Raw genomic sequence first — 16,846 nt, 5'->3', positions numbered from 1 at the left:
TATTTATTTATTTTTATATGTGATCTATGTTTTGATTTTTTCTAAATATATTTTTAAAAATTTTATTTTTTAACCCCCCTAGGGGGCTTGAACTTTTGATCTTCAGATTATTTGTCCCATAGACTTCAATTCTACTGTAATTCAGTCTATGGCAGATTTGCTATGTACCGTATATACTCGAATATAAGCCGACCGAATATAAGACGAGGTCCCTAATTTTACCACAAAAAACTGGGAAAACTTATTGACTCGAGTATAAGCCGAGGGGGGGGGGAAATGCAAAAGATACTGGAAAATTTCAAAAATTAAAATGGTTGTAGTTTTTGGGTGCAGTAGATGCTGGGTGCTGGGGAAGGCGAGGGGGTGTTTTGGTTGTCTGTCTGCCCCTTCCCTGAGCTTGAGGACTGTTTTTTATTCCCCCACTTGGAATTCAGTCTGGCTAAATATAGGGTACAGGAGCACTGCAGATCCCCTATATTTAGTAGACCGGGCACTTTCAGACACAGGAATACCTAATGTGTATGTGTTTCACAGTCATTTTCTACTTTTGTATGTATTCTAGGGAAAGGAGTGATTTAGAACTTCTATTTTTTTTTTTTTTTAAATCTTTTTTTTTTTGCACTATTTTATGGGAGATTCTATACATTGATATTGTGGCTGGTCAGAGACCCCCCCCCCCTTCAAAAAAAAAAATAAAAAAATAAAAAATTTTGCTGACTCGAGTATAAGCCGAGGGGGGCTTTTTCAGCACGAAAACTGGGCTGAAAAGTTCGGCTTATATTCGAGTATATACAGTAATTATTGAAGACACTGCAGGCAGGCTTCAGTAGTAACATTACTATGGCAGGGCTGGGAGCCTTCAGGAGGCTCTTGGCTTCCATGGTAATGGGATGCCTCCCTCGATCATGCTATCGGAGGGAGGATCCTCTCCACTACCGAGTTTAACATAGAAAGTGAAAGTAACCACTCAGATGCCATGGTAATTTCTGATCAGGGTCAATACTGTCTGGTCTCTGTTGTGTGAAATAAGGCCAGTGAGTCCTCTCTGAAGCAACCATATTTGGTCACCAGGACGTAACTAAACAAATTTCTTCACTCTACCGTAATAACTATATAGTTATGTATAGACGCTGTCCGCTATCTGCGTAATCATGTGATCATTGCCTAGCGCAAGGTGGACAGTGCGTCATGCACATGCAGAAACCATGACATTATAATACAGCCTACAGGGGAAAGATCTATAATGAATGGTCACACGAAGGATCATTCACAATGAAGGGGTGTTGGTGTGTCAGTTAATTTGCATCTTTGATTATACAACTGTTGGCTGATCATTGCCCTGTATACATGGGGTAATGCCAGCAATAAATAATGTTTTGTCTCTGTCCAGGATTCCGCTTAAATTGGCAGAAAGAAAAGTCTTTCAGCGAGGACATATCTCTCTGCCAATTTTATATTGAAACTGAGAGGAAACCCGGCAAACTGCATTATAGTCTATAGTAGTCTCCATGCAGAGCAAAAGGATGGAAACCCATTGCTAGTGTGAACCTAGCCTTTGACTCTTGGATAATGTAATGTGCCAGGTTCAGGAAGAAGTGTCCACTAGGTGTCTCTTTTCTGGCTTTACCACAATAATCTGAGAATAATTGTCAGCTATTAAATGATATTATGAGTTTGGGATTTATCAGACACAGCATCTCCTTCACCCATGTTCTGTGTCTGGTCATGCAACTCAATCACGTGAATGCATATGAGCTGCAGTGCCCTACATACCGTAGGTAACAGATGAGGTTTGGTAAAACTTTTGTGGGCTACAATGGTGCGTTTTTCTCCTGGCTTTTTCTTGTAAACTAAGCAATTTCAATGATTAGATATCTTACAGGTAACACAGTAAGGGCATATCCTAGAGATATGTCAGGATTTATTCTCATGCAACTAATTCAAAAGCAATGTATTGCTGATGGGTATATATGCTGGTTAGGAATTAACCAACATCTTCATTGTCTTATAGGATCACTCTATTGATCCACTGCTTCTCCTGCTCAAATACATCAGAATCCTGGCCCGTGTTCTTCTGTCCTAGCTTTATTGTGTTTATGTCTCTCCCTCATTTCAATCTGTTCCCTATAGCCCCTCTCTAACATCCAGCCCATAGTCCCCCCTCTTTCACAGTCAGGTTACCATGTCCCCATTACCATTCCCAGTGCTATCAGCAGTAGTTTGTGCAGCTTTCAGGATGTGTGGGTGACATCATCCTCGCAATCTAAGATCCTGCCAAGTATATAGTATTATGAGTTCTGCAGTGTTTTGCAGGAACAGGAATAGACTTGAACACAGGTACAAATTCTAGACATGGGTGAAGGCAGATTATTAATCTACTTCGATGACTACATTGTATATCTAAAAAAACAAACAAATATAGTGGATTACTGTAGTGTCATTCTCAATCTAATTGCTGTGGTTAGAAGTTCTGCTTTACAAATTCCCAATATGTGGCTTTATTGTGTAGTTACATAGCTTTATTTTGGTCTTTGCTCGGATCGACTATTCTCCTGCACTCTCTTATCCATTCCCATCCCTAGTAATTACGTTTGATGTGAGAATTATTTTTCTAATGAAGTACAGGGTGTGACACAACAAATTAAAACAGGAAAGCAAAGGTAGAGACGCTATTACCATGATTCATTTTGCAATATATCTTTTGGACAGAATCTCACAGTTTTGGGGCATTTCTCAATCTGTTTGGTCACATAAATAAGTGTTCCACTCACTACAGATCCCTGTTCTAGAACATGCCTAGAAACTAGACAAGAAACTAGATTATCTTAAAGGTGTTGGAAGTAACATAACAGTGCGACAAGAAACAGGTTAGGAGATTGTTAGAAGGTTGGTATAAAGTAACATGAGGTGTAGCATCTACTGTATCTGTCGTATACGCTATCCATGAGATTCTCATCATTCTCATCATTCTCATCATTGTCCCCAGGATAGTTCTCAAGAAGTAATTTAACTAATTGTAAAAAATAGTTTTTATGATTGTAATTTATACTCATAAATGACATATGGGGTATACCAGGAGGACTCACACTTTGGATTCCACCTAGAGCTGGTTTCTATAAGGTAGAATAAATGATAGTTTCAAAAATGATATATGATATATGAAAGTGAGTACATGATAGTGTCATTAGATCTGATCATATTATGTGTAAGCTTCCCTGCCTGCAGCATTACCTGTCTTCCATCAATGCACTTAGAAAACACAATTGTTCATTTGGCCCTTTACATGCAATCCTTTTATGCCCCAAGCATACATTAAGATGTTTATCTCTGGCTTCTCAATATTATTTAACCGGTTAAGGACCAGGCCCAGAAGTACATTAAGGACCGGGCCTCTTTTTTCAAAACTGACATGTGTCACTTTAAATGGCAATAACTTTGAGACGCTTTAACTTACACAAGTGATTTTGAAATTGTTTTTTCGTAACACATTATACTTCATGTTAGTGGTAAACACTAATCAATATTTTTGTATTTATTTATAAAAAAAACTAGCAAATTTGATGGAAATTTGGAAAAAATTGCAATTTTCAAAATGTGAAATTCTCTGCTTTTCAGGCAGATAGTCATACCATCCAAATACATGAATAAATATTATCTCCCATATCTCTGCTTTATATCGGCATCATCTTTTGATCGTCTTTTAATTCATTTTGGATGTTACAAGGCTTACAAGTGTAACAGCAATTTTCCAGATTTACAAGAAAATTCCTCAAACTAATTTTTTAGGGACCACTTCAGTTCTGAAAGGAATTATAAAGGCCTATATAATAGAAACCCCCATAAATCACCCCATTTTCAAAACTACACCCCTCAAATTATTCAAAACAGCATTTGGGATGTTTGTTAACCCTTTAAGCATTTCATAAGAATAAAAATAATATGGAGGTCAAATTTAGACATTTCATTTTTTTTCACTAATACATTCATTTAGACCTAAAATTAACACATTCACAAAGGGTTAAAGGAGAAAATGCATCTCACATTTTGTTATGCAATTTCTCCCGTGCACAGAAACACCCCACATGTGGGTGTAAACTGATTTTTGGGCACACGGCAGTGCACGAAAGGGAAGGAGTGACACTGGGTGTTTGAACAGCATATTTTGCTGGAATAATTTTCAGGCACCATGTCACATTTGCAGAGCCCTTAGCGTACCAAAACAATGGAAACCCCCCAAAAGTGACCCCATTTTAGAATCTACACCCCTCACGGAATTCATCAAGGGGTATAGTGAGCATTTAGACCGTACAGTTGTTTCACAGATTTTACTAACATTGGAATGTGTAAAAGAAAAATTACTAAAATGTCACTTTATCCCCAAAGTTTTCATTTTCACAAGGGGTTAAAGGAGTAAAAGCCCCCCAAAGTTTGTTAAACAATTTATCCTGAACACGGCAATACCCCATATGTGGCCATATTCTGCTGTATGGGAACATGGCGGGGCTCAGAATGGAAGGAGCGCTATTTTGCTTTTGGATGGCAGATTTTGCTGGAATAATTTTTAGGTGCCATGTCGCATTAGCAGAGCCCCTAGAGTACCAATACAGTGGAAACCCCCTAAAAGTGACCCCATTTTGGAAACTACACCCCCCACAAAACATATCAAAGGGTAGAGTGAGCATTTTGACCCTACAGCTGTTTCACAGATTTTATTAACATTGGGACATGAAAATGAAAATTTACTTTTTTTCCAACAAACTGTCAATTTAGCCCCAAATTTTTCATTTTCACAAGAGGATAAAGGAAAAAAAGCTCCCTAAAGTTCGTTACACAATTTCTCCTGAACACAGAAATGCCCCATATGTGGTAATAATCTACTGTATGGGAACATGGCGGGGCTCAGAATGGAAAGAGCGCTATTTGGCTTTTGAAGGGCAGATTCTGCTGGAATATTTTTCAGGTGCCATGTCGCATTTGCAGAGCCCCTAGTGTACCAATAAAGTGGAAACCCCCTAAAAGTGACCCCATTTTGGAAACTACACCCCTCATAGAATTTATCTAGGGGTTTGGTGAGCATTTTGGCCTCACAGCTGATTCACAGATTTTATTAACAATGGGACGTAAAAATGAAAAATTCCTTTTTTTTTCCAATTAATCGTCCATTTAGCGCCATATTTTTAATTTTGCAAGTAGCTGAAGAATTAAAAGCCCCCCAGAGTTTGTTACACAATTTCTTCTTAACACGGCAATACCCCATATGTGGCCATAATCTGCTGTATGGGTATACGGTGGGGCTCAGAATGGAAAGAGCGTTATTTGGCTTTTAGAAAGCAGATGTGGCTGGAATAGTTCTCAGGTGCCATGTCGCATTAGCTGAGCCCCTAAAGTATCAATACAATGGAAACCCCCCATTGTGACCCCATTTTAGAAACTACACAGGTGACAGTAAACTGGAATTCACCAAGAAGTGACCCCATTTTGTAGGGACAATTTTAGGGCCTCTGCAAATGTGATGTGGTGTCCAAAAACAAAGAATATAAATCTGCACTCCAAAAGCACATATTGCTCCTTCACATCTGCGCCCTGCTGGGTACCCAAATAGCGGTGTATGCCCACATGTATGACACTGGTGTACCCCGGATAACGGACTTAATGCCATATGTGGGTATAAATGGCTGTTTGGGCACAGCCGGGCACAGAAGGGAAGGAGCGCTATTTTGGTTTTTGGAGCACAGTTTGGTTTTAGGACACCATGCCACTTTTGCAAAGCCCCTGAATTGCCAATAAAGTGGAATCCGCAGACATGTCACCCCATTTTGGACACTAGCCCACTCATGGGATTTATCAAGTGGTGTAGCGAGCATTTTTAACCCCTGAGTGTTGCATTTATTTAGTTTCCAGAAATGAAATCACAGCTGATAATGAGAAGTTAAAAATGAAAAATTTCCAGAGATTCGCCATTTTAGTGCCCGATATGTTGTGCCCAACTTATGTCAGCAGAGACACTCCAAAAACTGGTAAGCGGGTATCCCGGGCACAACAGCTTTTAGAGCGTTCATCTCTGATACAAGGCGGGCACAACATATTACGCACTGAAATGACGTATTCCTGGAAAAATGGTCATTTTCACCTTTCACAATCAGCTTCGTATTCATTTATGGATAATAAGTTATAGCAACACTTGGGGGTTAAAAATGCTCTCTGTACCCCTGGAGAAATCCTTCAGGGGTGTAGTTTCCAAAATAAGGTCTCATATCAGGGGATTCCACTTTACTGGCGTTTCAGATCTACAAAAGTGTCATGGCATCCAAAAACCAAACCGTCTGTGCTCCAAAAACCCAATAACCCTTCTTCCCTTTTGCGTCCAGCTGTGCCCTAATATCAGTTTATACTCACATATGACATTACGTCCGATATAACGGGTACACCAGTGTCATACATGTGTCATAAACTGCAGTTTGGGCGCACAGCAGGGCGCAGAAGCGAAGGAGCGCGATGCGGCTTTTGGAGTACAGATTTTGATGTTTGGTATCTGGATGCCATGTCATGTTTGTAGAGCCTGTAAGGTACCAGAAAAGTGGATTCCCCAAAGGAGTGACCCCATTTTGAAAACTGCACCCCTCAAAGAATTTATCAGGGGGTGTAGTGAGTATTAGTATCCAGACGTGACTGCACAGCGGATGGCGAAGAGGGAATATATAAGCTGTGCGGAGAACATTGCAGACACCAAATTCCCTACTATGTCCCAGTAGCTCCTATGATTGGGGGAGTCACTCTGGGGGTCACTTTGGGGGTCACTTCTGGTGTTTTTTCGCTCATAAGCTGTAAATCTGAGGTGTCCCCTGATATTCGCTCGCACAGCTTATATATTCCCTATCTGCCGCAGCCAGTTGTGTTCTAATAATTTGGCGATTTTTGGGGGGTTTTGCCTTGACATTGCTAGATGCTATATTTTCTTTATTTTTCTGGTGACATGGCCATATAAGGGCTTGTTGTTTGCAGGATGAGATGCATTTTGTAATGGCACCATCTTTGGGTGCCTACAACTTACTGATTACATTTTATTAACTCTTTCTTGCTGGATTAAAAAAAAAAAAAATCAATCCTGCATTGAGTTTTACATTTTAAATTTTTCGCCATGCAGCGTACAGCATAAGTAACATGTGTCCTTTATTCTGCGGGTCGGTACGGTTACGGCGATACCTCATTTATGTTATTTTTTTATGCGATACTAAGTCTGCAGAACAAAAACACATTTGGGGACATAAATCAGTGATTTTTGCATCGCCATCTTCTGAGAGGCGTAACATTTTTATTTTTCGGTTGACAGTGTTGGTTGAGGGCTTATTTTTTGCGGGAAAATGTGCGCTTTTTATTGGCACTGTTGTGGGGTGAATATGACTTTTTGATCACTTTTTATAGCATATTTTGTAGGATGAGATGGCAAAAAATCATTATTTCCGGCGAGTTTTTTCCGTTTTTTTTTTCCGACGTTCACCGTGTACATTAAATATTATTTCAGTTTTATTGTACAGGTTGTTACGGACGCGGCGGTACCAAATATGCATTACTTTTTTTAATTTTTAGTGCTTTTTTTTATATAATTCATTTTGTATAGAAAAAAGGGATTTTTGGACTTTAGAACTTTATTACTTTTTTCATACACTTTATTTTTTTTTAACTTTTTTTTAACTTTTTCATGTGTCCCTTTAGGACACTTGAATCAGTTGATGCTTTGATGAAAGCATCAGCTGATTCTACACAGTAGCAGACAGGACACGAGCAGGACATGAGCCTGCTCGTGTCCTGTAAGCTGCAGAGGAAGTGAGACACATCGCTCACTTCCTCCACCGCCTGGCAGGATCACCAGGTATGTGGGGGCTCCGGTAGTCTGGGGTCACTGGCCAGACCCCAGACTACCTTCTACTGACATCGGCACCCCCCGATCTCGCCGCGGGGGGTGCCGATCTGGTTAACTTGTCGGCGGATCCCTTTCGATCGCGCCGCGATGTTTGACGGCGCGATCGAAAGGGTTAACACGTCCAGTCGGACTCAGTTCCGACTGGACGTTATGGAGGAAGGGGTTAGGTGTTAGTAACACCTAACCCCTGTCCCCCCCGCACCCCTCCCCCCGCCAGAAAGGTACCTAAAGGCCGGACGTATTTCGGCAATAGTCCGGTCTTTAGGTACCAGCACATGAGGCCGTAAATTTACGTACGGCGGTCCTCATGTGGTTAATATTAAAGCAGTAGTGACAAATATTACCTGTGCTTTATGTTGTGAAAGGTATGACAAAGTATGACAGAGTTACTGTTAACAAATACACTTACACAATTTCCTATTGCAACTGTAGCCATGAAGAATTATGGAGTCACTCATGGGTGCAGCTCAGCTTATTGGCCATGTAAAACAATATTAATAATCCTTCTCCTTAGTTCTCAATTATTATTCCAAGGTCTGATTACAAAACAAAGTGGCAAGAAATTTACCTAGAACATTCATTTTGGGTAACTCAAAAATACTGTTACTTTTGTTTCTAAATATCAGCAACATAAATTAGCTGGAGATTTTACATATACGTGATAAGTCTATGTATGACTATACTAAGCACTATTTTGTTCAGCTGCACATTCACATGAAAAATACCTGCTGCCTGTTACCACCAATAGTAACAAAATGGGAATGATCTGTTTACAGCTCCTATTGTCCTGAATTATCGCACTAGACTGGATTGGACTCCTAGTGGTAGAAATAAGCACTGATATAGTAAATGTGTGAGTGGTAAAATAACCACTAAGGGTCAGTTCACATGTGAACCGTCCGCGCGGGTTTTGACACAGAGAGAGACGCGGCGAGCCGCGTCTCTCTCTGGTCAAAACCCGCCTGCCACGACCATCGCGGTCGCGGCTTTCCCCTCCTATGTCGGCTCAAATGAATGAGCCGACATAAGAGGGTGCTGCCGCTAGGCGGAAGCTGCGGCCCAGCGCGCCACGGCTTCCGTCTGAAGATAGGACATGTCGCTTCTTTTCTCTGCTAGCAGCAGCCCGCCGCTAGCGGAAAAAAGAAGCCCGGCGGTCTGCATAGACCACCATTGTAAAGGGGCGGATTTTGAAGCGAAATCCACTGTCAAAATACGCCCCTTTGCCCACGTGTGAACGAGCCCTAAAAATGAAACATTTTGCCTTATTAAAGGGATTTTATGATTAGAATACCCTTTTAAACTAAGTACACGTAGGAATAAAGAATAGCCTTATTATTGTCATCTGTGCCGCCGTTCCTGAGAAATATCTTCTTTCTTCCTTATGTAAATGAGTTTACTTGCAGCACTGGGGGCATTCCCCTGCGCTCATACAGAATTGGGGGCGTCCCCAGTGCTGATTGAGAACTCTTCAGCGATGCCTCTGTCTTCTTCTCCGGACCTACTCCTCTTTCGCGCTTCCATCGCTTCTTGATTCAAAAGCTCCGACGGCACATCTCTGTCGGGCATTTTCCTGTGCCTGAACGGGAGAAGCCACAGGAACATGGCTGACGGACATGCACAGTTAGAGAAGAAGACACAGGCTGTCGCTGGAGAGTTTTCAAGCAGCACTGGGGATGCCCCCAGTGCTGCAAGAAAACTCATTTACATAAGGAAGAAAGAATTTATTTCTCGGGAACGGCAGCGCAGATCAGAAAACTAAAGGTAAGAGAAGAATAGCCTTTCTTAAAGCTATTCTTACCTGTACTTAGTTTAAAAAGGGTATTCTAATGATAGAATCCCTTTATGTGCACTAGATAAACACATCAAATAATCTTTTTTTATGTCAATAAAAAATGTAGTAAAACTAAGTAAATTAGTGATAAAAGGTCCACTATGCTATCCACATGTGGGTCTAACTTAAATGGGATGTCCAATTTATAATTTTATCATTTAGTAGTGAGGAAAGAGAAATATGTAGAAATCTCTTATACTTCTACCTTCTGATCAATCCACTACTGACTTTGGCTCAAAAAACTGCAGCAAAATTTACAACATGGGGTTTTAGCCCTAATCGCTCCTCATTGAGGTCCTCCATGCCTCTTATCAATTTAGTGGTTCTTCATTGAACCAGTTCAACTATACGACATCCTTTCTATGAACCCGGTGCCCTGAAATGAACTTCATATTCCAAATGGAGTTTCACAAATGAGTAATAAGAGGTAATATTACATCCCTTTCCCATCCTATACCACTTTCAATACATGAGAAAAGCTTCCTGCCCTTAGAAGCAGATGATTGACATTATTACATGCTGTAATTTAATCTATAATCTACGAGTACATCCAGGTCCTTCTCCCCCAGTGACTCTCCCAACTTTACTCCACCTAGCACATAATGTTAAATGCAGATTATTTTTACTCAGATGCATATATTTTTACATTTCATACTGAACCTCATTTGCCATGTTGTTGCCCAAACACTCAGTCTGTTCAAGTGTGCTTGTAACCTACGTACATCCTCTATAGATTACTATTATATAGCTTGGTGTCATCTGCAAAAACACAGACAGTGCTATTAATTATGAATTAGACAAACCCAATAAAAATCTAGCTACACAAGGGTCATGCAAATCTCAAGTTACTTTGTAGACCAGGAATTTTTGGTTTTTTAACACCTCTCATTTCAAAAACCATAACATTTTATTTTCCACATACAGAGCCGTATGAGGGCTTTATTTTTGTGGGACAAATTGTAATTTGTAATGGTACCATTTAATAATCTGTACAATGTACTGGTAAAATAATAAAAGATTCGGAATGGGTGGAATTAGAGAAAAACTGTATTTGTATGACTTTCTTGCAGGCTTTGTTTTTACATCATTCACTATATAGTCAAAATTAGATGTCACCTGTGTTCTTTGGGTCGATATGATTTCACGGATACCAAATTTAAATAGTTTATCATGTTTAACCTGTAAAAGAAAAAAAATTAAACATCCAACATCAACCATAATAGTATGACCGATGAGGGTAAGGGGTTAAACTGGTCTATTCATGGAATGCATTTCCCAGCAATTGGAAGGATAAATAACATGTAAATATTGGTATACATTTTAATCAATAACTGCAGAGTTTCAAACTTGCACTGGCATTGGCATGAGCACGAACACTGCATTGGGAGCTTCATGACATGGAAGTCCATGGCCAAGCATCTGCATGCCTACTTTATGTCGCCAAGTACAATATCAAACTTTTTCTGAAGTGGTGTGATACACACTGTCACTGGACTGGAGAGTAATGGAAACGTGTTCTATGCGCTCCTCTATCGGATAGTCTGATGAAAGAGTGTCAGTGTGGCAAATACCAGCAGAACATTACTTGCCAGACTGCATTGTACCAACCGTAAGGTTTGGTGAAGGAGGGATATGGGGTTATTTTTCAGAGGACGTCCTAGGTTCCTTTTTTCCAGTGCATACTGATTTTTCAAGTCATTTTTCCTTCACTGGTGGTTTGTCTTTCATTGGCGTTAAAAGGGTCTTTAATTGTAAGAAGTTGGCAAAACCAGAAATGGAGTGAAAAACAGAAAAGATGTACCATCTCTCTTTTCTAGGTTCTCACACTTCATGATCCAGTCCAGGTTTTGGCTTCAGAAAGTGACTAAAAAACCCTGAACATTTGTCCTTATCATAACAGCCTGTAACATTTCCCAATTAGAATGGGCTTATACATCACTATTCAACAGAAGAACTGTATACAATATCTTTATTCACTAATGCCTATGGGCAACATAGGTTTCCACCCTCTTACACCCACTGTCTAAAAAGTGATGAGCAGGACGCAGAGGCTAAGATGCTCCCAAAGTTCACCAAGCTGAGGTGTATTTTTGGCCACTTTCAAGGCCCGTTCACTTTTACAAATATGGGCCATAGTGTTCTGAACAGGGATAACTGCAGTCAGTTCTGGAGTCACAACTTTGCCTTATAAGTAAGCGACATACTGATAAAAGGGGCTCTATCATTGGGAAAACTCATTTTTTAACTAAACATATACTTGCATAGCCTTTAGAAAGGCTATTCCACGCACACCTTTTGTATGTTAATCCCCTCAGTAGTTTTTGAATGAGCCCTTTATTATTCATATGCTAATTAGCCTCCAGCGAGCACCCGGAAGTCTCAGTGAGCAAACTCTGCTGTATGTGAGAGCAGGGAGATGAGTCAGCAGCAACAGCAGCCTCCCTGCTCTCACATACAGCAGAGTGTGCTCACTTAGACTTCTGGGTGCTCGCTGGAGGCTAATTAGCATATGAATAAAAAAGGGCTCATTCAAAAACTACTAAGGGGATTAACATACAAAAGGTGTGTGTGGAATAGCCTTTTGAAAGGCTATGCAAGTATATGTTTAGTTAAAAATGAGATTTCCTAATGATAGAGCCCCTTTAATTCCAGGCTATTCCTCATTACTGAGGGAGTGTCACACTATGTACCTGGATGTAGTTATACCCGCAGTCAGTTCTGGGGTCATAGGTACTGTCACTCAGGGGTGAACCTGCATTTTTCACCGCCCGAGGCGGGAGGAGGGGGTGGAGCGGAAGGGGTGTGGTGGCGTGAAGGGGGCGGGGCGAAGCGGCGTTCGCAGGCAGGGAGAGGACCTGCTCTCTGCCTGAGCGTGAGTGCTGCTCCAGTGGCCTCCCCAATCCACCGCTCGGTGCTAAGCCAGTCCAGGACAGCTTGTCCTGGACCGGCTTAGATAAGCAAAAATGCCGCCCTCCCTGGGGCCCTGGCTGTCATGTTCGTGTCAGAGTCCAGACACAGATTCCAGGCTGCAGATTGCACCGCTAAGGAGACAGGGGAAGGAGACTATCCCTGGCACCACGGTGGCTAGCTAGGCCCTGCCTGCGGGTGGTGGTCAGCTGTCTCCAAGCTAACCTTGGCCCCGACGACTCCTGGCTCTCTAGCACGAAGACCTGACAGACAGACAGGGCAAGAGCTGCAAGAAGCTAGGGACAGGGGATTCTAGGGTGGTGACCCCTGCAGAAATAAAGGTGCAGCTGTGGACAAACAAACAGGACGGGAGGTGCTGGACAACTGACATGCAGCACAACAAAGTACAAAACAAGAGGAATGAGGAGAGGGACAGTGGAGAGGTGAGGAAAGGGTAAACACGAGACTGGGGTAAAATAAACTGGAACCCACCTCAAACAACCAGACAGTGCCAAACAAACAGACGTGAAGGGCAGGGCAGAGTAGAAGTGTGGAGGGAAAAACCAACTCACATACAAACAACACTCAAACTCCTTTCTAGTCTGTAAGCACAAGCAGAACACTCCTCCTAAGGCCAAGAATTCTAAGTTGGGACCATGAAAACCGGCAACTGGTGGAGCCAGCCCTCTGCCTAATAAAGGCCCCAGCCTCCTTCCATAGGATAATGGCAATACATAACACCTGAGGTTACACTTATAACTCCAAGTGTGTTCAGAAGACCAGAACACCATGTACACACTGATGGCTCAATGGTAGGGAACCCACCAGCAGATCGAACCCACCAGCAGAAGCCCGGATCGAATCCCCGACAGAAACATACACCAACACACGCACGCAATCAGGTCATGACACTGGCATAGCGCCGCCTGAAGCAGTCGCTTCAGGTCGCCTCATGGGAAGTGCGACGCTGCTGTCACTAATAAGTAAGTGACACATTGATTCATTCCAGCATATTCCTCATTACTGAGGGGGTGACACACTATGTACCTGGATATAGTTATACCTGCAGTCAGTTCTGAAGTCACAGGTACTGTCACTAATAAGTAAGTGACACACAGATTAATTCCAGGCTATTCCTCATTACTGAGGGGGTGACACACTATGTACCTGGATGTAGTTATACCTGCACTCAGTTCTGGGGTCACAGGTACTGTCACTAATAAGTGACACACTGATTAATTCTGGTTATTCCTCATTACTGAGGGGTGGCACACTATGTACCTGGATGTAGTTATTGTACACTTCATAAATAAAGCTTGTCCTTGTCATAAATGAAGTGTACCCTCCACTTGCACAGGGGATGTAGAAACACTAGTCTTCATAAATCTCCCCCCATGAAGCTCATGTGTACAGCTATTCTGTGTGCATTAATCCTGCACGGTGGGACACTGTATTCAAACAGGTCTGTAATAAATGTATCTCCATATGGTGGCTCTGGGGTTGATTTCTATGTATAACAACGCATTTTACACACACACACAGAAGTATGGATAGGGACTTATAATACTTGTTTACATAAGCCCTTACTAAAAAGACCTTACTAGGTTTGGAAACATCTGAGCATATAGTTAATCTTAGAAATAACTTTTGTTTTATGTACCTCCCTATCATCTAAGATAGACAGTGGCAACATTATGTATTTTGTAAGTGTGGAAATATTTTAACCTACATTTTAAAGGAAAGATGGCAAAAACAAGTATGAGCTTGTAAAATGGTGTCAATGTCAATGTAAAATCACTTAGGAATGTGAGTTATTTATTAAAGGACAATGTCTACAAGTGAATTACACTGCACCCATTTGTAGTGCCTTAAAAGCAAGAGAAAAGACTTGTCAGGAAATGTTTAGAAAATATAGACAAAGTAGTTTCTTTGTCGTTTTGAAAAATAAAAGTTCAAAACATATTTGTATATTATATACAGTATTATCAAGCATCTATAAGTTTGGGTGAAATACAGTTTTGCCATCCATACTGTAAAAATTAAAATACTTGATTTTGCTGCGCTGTGGAAACCAGACACAGGTTCCAAAGAGTTCAACAGTGTTAGGATATCCTGGTTAGTCTAAAGGGCCTTCTAAGACCAGATACGGAAGCCCTATTGTTAGGATAGGTCATCAATATGAGATCGGTGTTGGTCTGACACCTGGTACCCCCAACCAATGAACTGATATCTGCTCAGTGGACAAAGCCTGAAGCAGATGACTCTCTGCATTGTAAACTGACTGCTCTAAGCAATGGCAGCTCAACTCCAGTTCCCATGTCCAATTAAAGGACTTCTAGGATTCCACAGTTTGTAAATATAACATTTCTGGTGAAAATATAAAGGAAGTACTTCTATTTCTTTTGCCTTTTTAGATAGAAATATAAGGAAACAAATACAAAAAAGGTATGGATGGATGTTTCCTTCCCATTCCTTTTGTTTTGCCTAAAGATATGTCCGCAAGTATCATACAGCGCATTTTAATTAATCATAAAAAAATGATTCTATGACTACGGCTTCACAAAGGCTTTTAAACCTTCACAGATGATTTTATATGATGATGTGTTGTTGTCATCCAGCCTCAAGAAATGTTTGGCTTGTACTAGTTATCCCTTTTTTATGGTCAGGTTTAATGTGTTTATGTCTTGTAATCAAATATTGTCAAACATTAACTATACTTTCAATTTAGTGGCATTAAGAGACATGGGACCTGCTTCATGTAGTACCTGCTGCAACCTGATCATGTTCTGTAATAAAGGTGTTGCATAGTAAAAAAATAATCAGGCATGTTAATCTGTGTTGTTGGAGCTCATCTAATGATCAGAAATATGTAGATGCAAGTCCCGTTTTGTCTGCTGTATGAAATAAACATTATGGCACATATCTAGCAGCTATTCTGTTGGCTCACACTCAAACTAATGTCTGTAAATTAAAGGAGTTATTCAGGGAATAATAAAGCTTACCAGTGCATCTCCTGCTCTGGGTAAACTTTAATACTAGTATATACCTGGTAGCCTAGAACCCCGTTTATTACCTTTGTGAAGGACGGCTGCGGAGGTTGGAACTTCTTGTTCTTCTGTCGCCTCTGCTGTGTTCCAAACTTCCGCTGACAACACTGACTGCTCTCTAGTTAGGCCAAATGTCCAATGAGTACAGTGGAGTTGTCAAGTGACTGAGATTAAGAGTGTTAGCAGGGGAGGTAGAGGAACAAGAACAGGGATCCAGTGGACAGGTGTCTATATTAGTAATAAAGCTTAACCAGTGCAGAGACTGCCATCGATGAGCTGAATGAAACTGTTTTTCCTTTCTTAGGAAATCTTCTTCATAGCTGATCCTCGATTTGAACCAGTGACCTTTCACTGGGGAGGGGGGGGGGGGGCGGTGAATCAACCTAATAATACACTGAGCTATTAGGGAACATAAGAGAAGGTTGTAATTTGTAGTATACAAGGAGAAAAAAAAAATTCCACCACCAGCAGCGAAACAGTAACAAGAATCTGCATAACCAATTATATGCTAAATAGTTACAAGACAAATTTATGTATGAGATAGCCAAGATGATTGTCTATAAAATGATGGCAGTCTCACAACCGAAGCTGTAGTGAATCGTGAGATATGGAGCCTGAAAGTCAGACAAAACATTGTTACCCTTTTGCTCGTCAGAGTATGCATACCGTTATCTTTTTCAGGCATCTAAATTTTAATTCTGCTTTGTTATTCAAGATTTTGTTACCTAAAATAAAACATCTAAAATATTTGGCAAGAGCAAATGTACATACAAAAGTACATACGCAGAGGATTCAAAAAATAGAAAAGGCCGCGCTAATAGGAGTTAAATTTAAACAGTCCTCTTTTAGACTAGTAGTATATACTTATTTCAGCGCCTACAATTGGACAAATGGGCGTGAAAAAGTTCTCAAAATCACCACATGTGTTTGGCAGCGTCTTCGGTCATCAGACCCTCAGGTCGAAAGTAATATGAACCTTAGAACTGGGGGGTATACCCTCAGATTGAAGGACCTACTTCGCGCTCTCCACGGGTGAAAAATACAGAGTTGTCCTTGGTACTTTTATATTATATCAACAGTGCCGGGGAACGGCTATGGGTACTAAATTCGCACCAAGTTTTGCGAATATATATATGGGGG

At 40.9% G+C, this 16,846-nt stretch overlaps 1 protein-coding gene across 1 annotated transcript in view; it reads left to right on the top strand.

The window, feature by feature from the left end:
- Window positions 1-16,846, top strand: part of CRYBG1 (crystallin beta-gamma domain containing 1) — a 180,277-nt gene that overhangs the window by 56,146 nt on the left and 107,285 nt on the right. The window lies entirely within an intron of this gene.

This window comes from Leptodactylus fuscus, chromosome 3, assembly GCF_031893055.1.
Source record: "Leptodactylus fuscus isolate aLepFus1 chromosome 3, aLepFus1.hap2, whole genome shotgun sequence".
Lineage (NCBI taxonomy): Eukaryota > Metazoa > Chordata > Amphibia > Anura > Leptodactylidae > Leptodactylus > Leptodactylus fuscus.
Note: the sequence above shows the minus strand (reverse complement) of the source record. Positions and strands in the feature narration are given on the sequence as shown.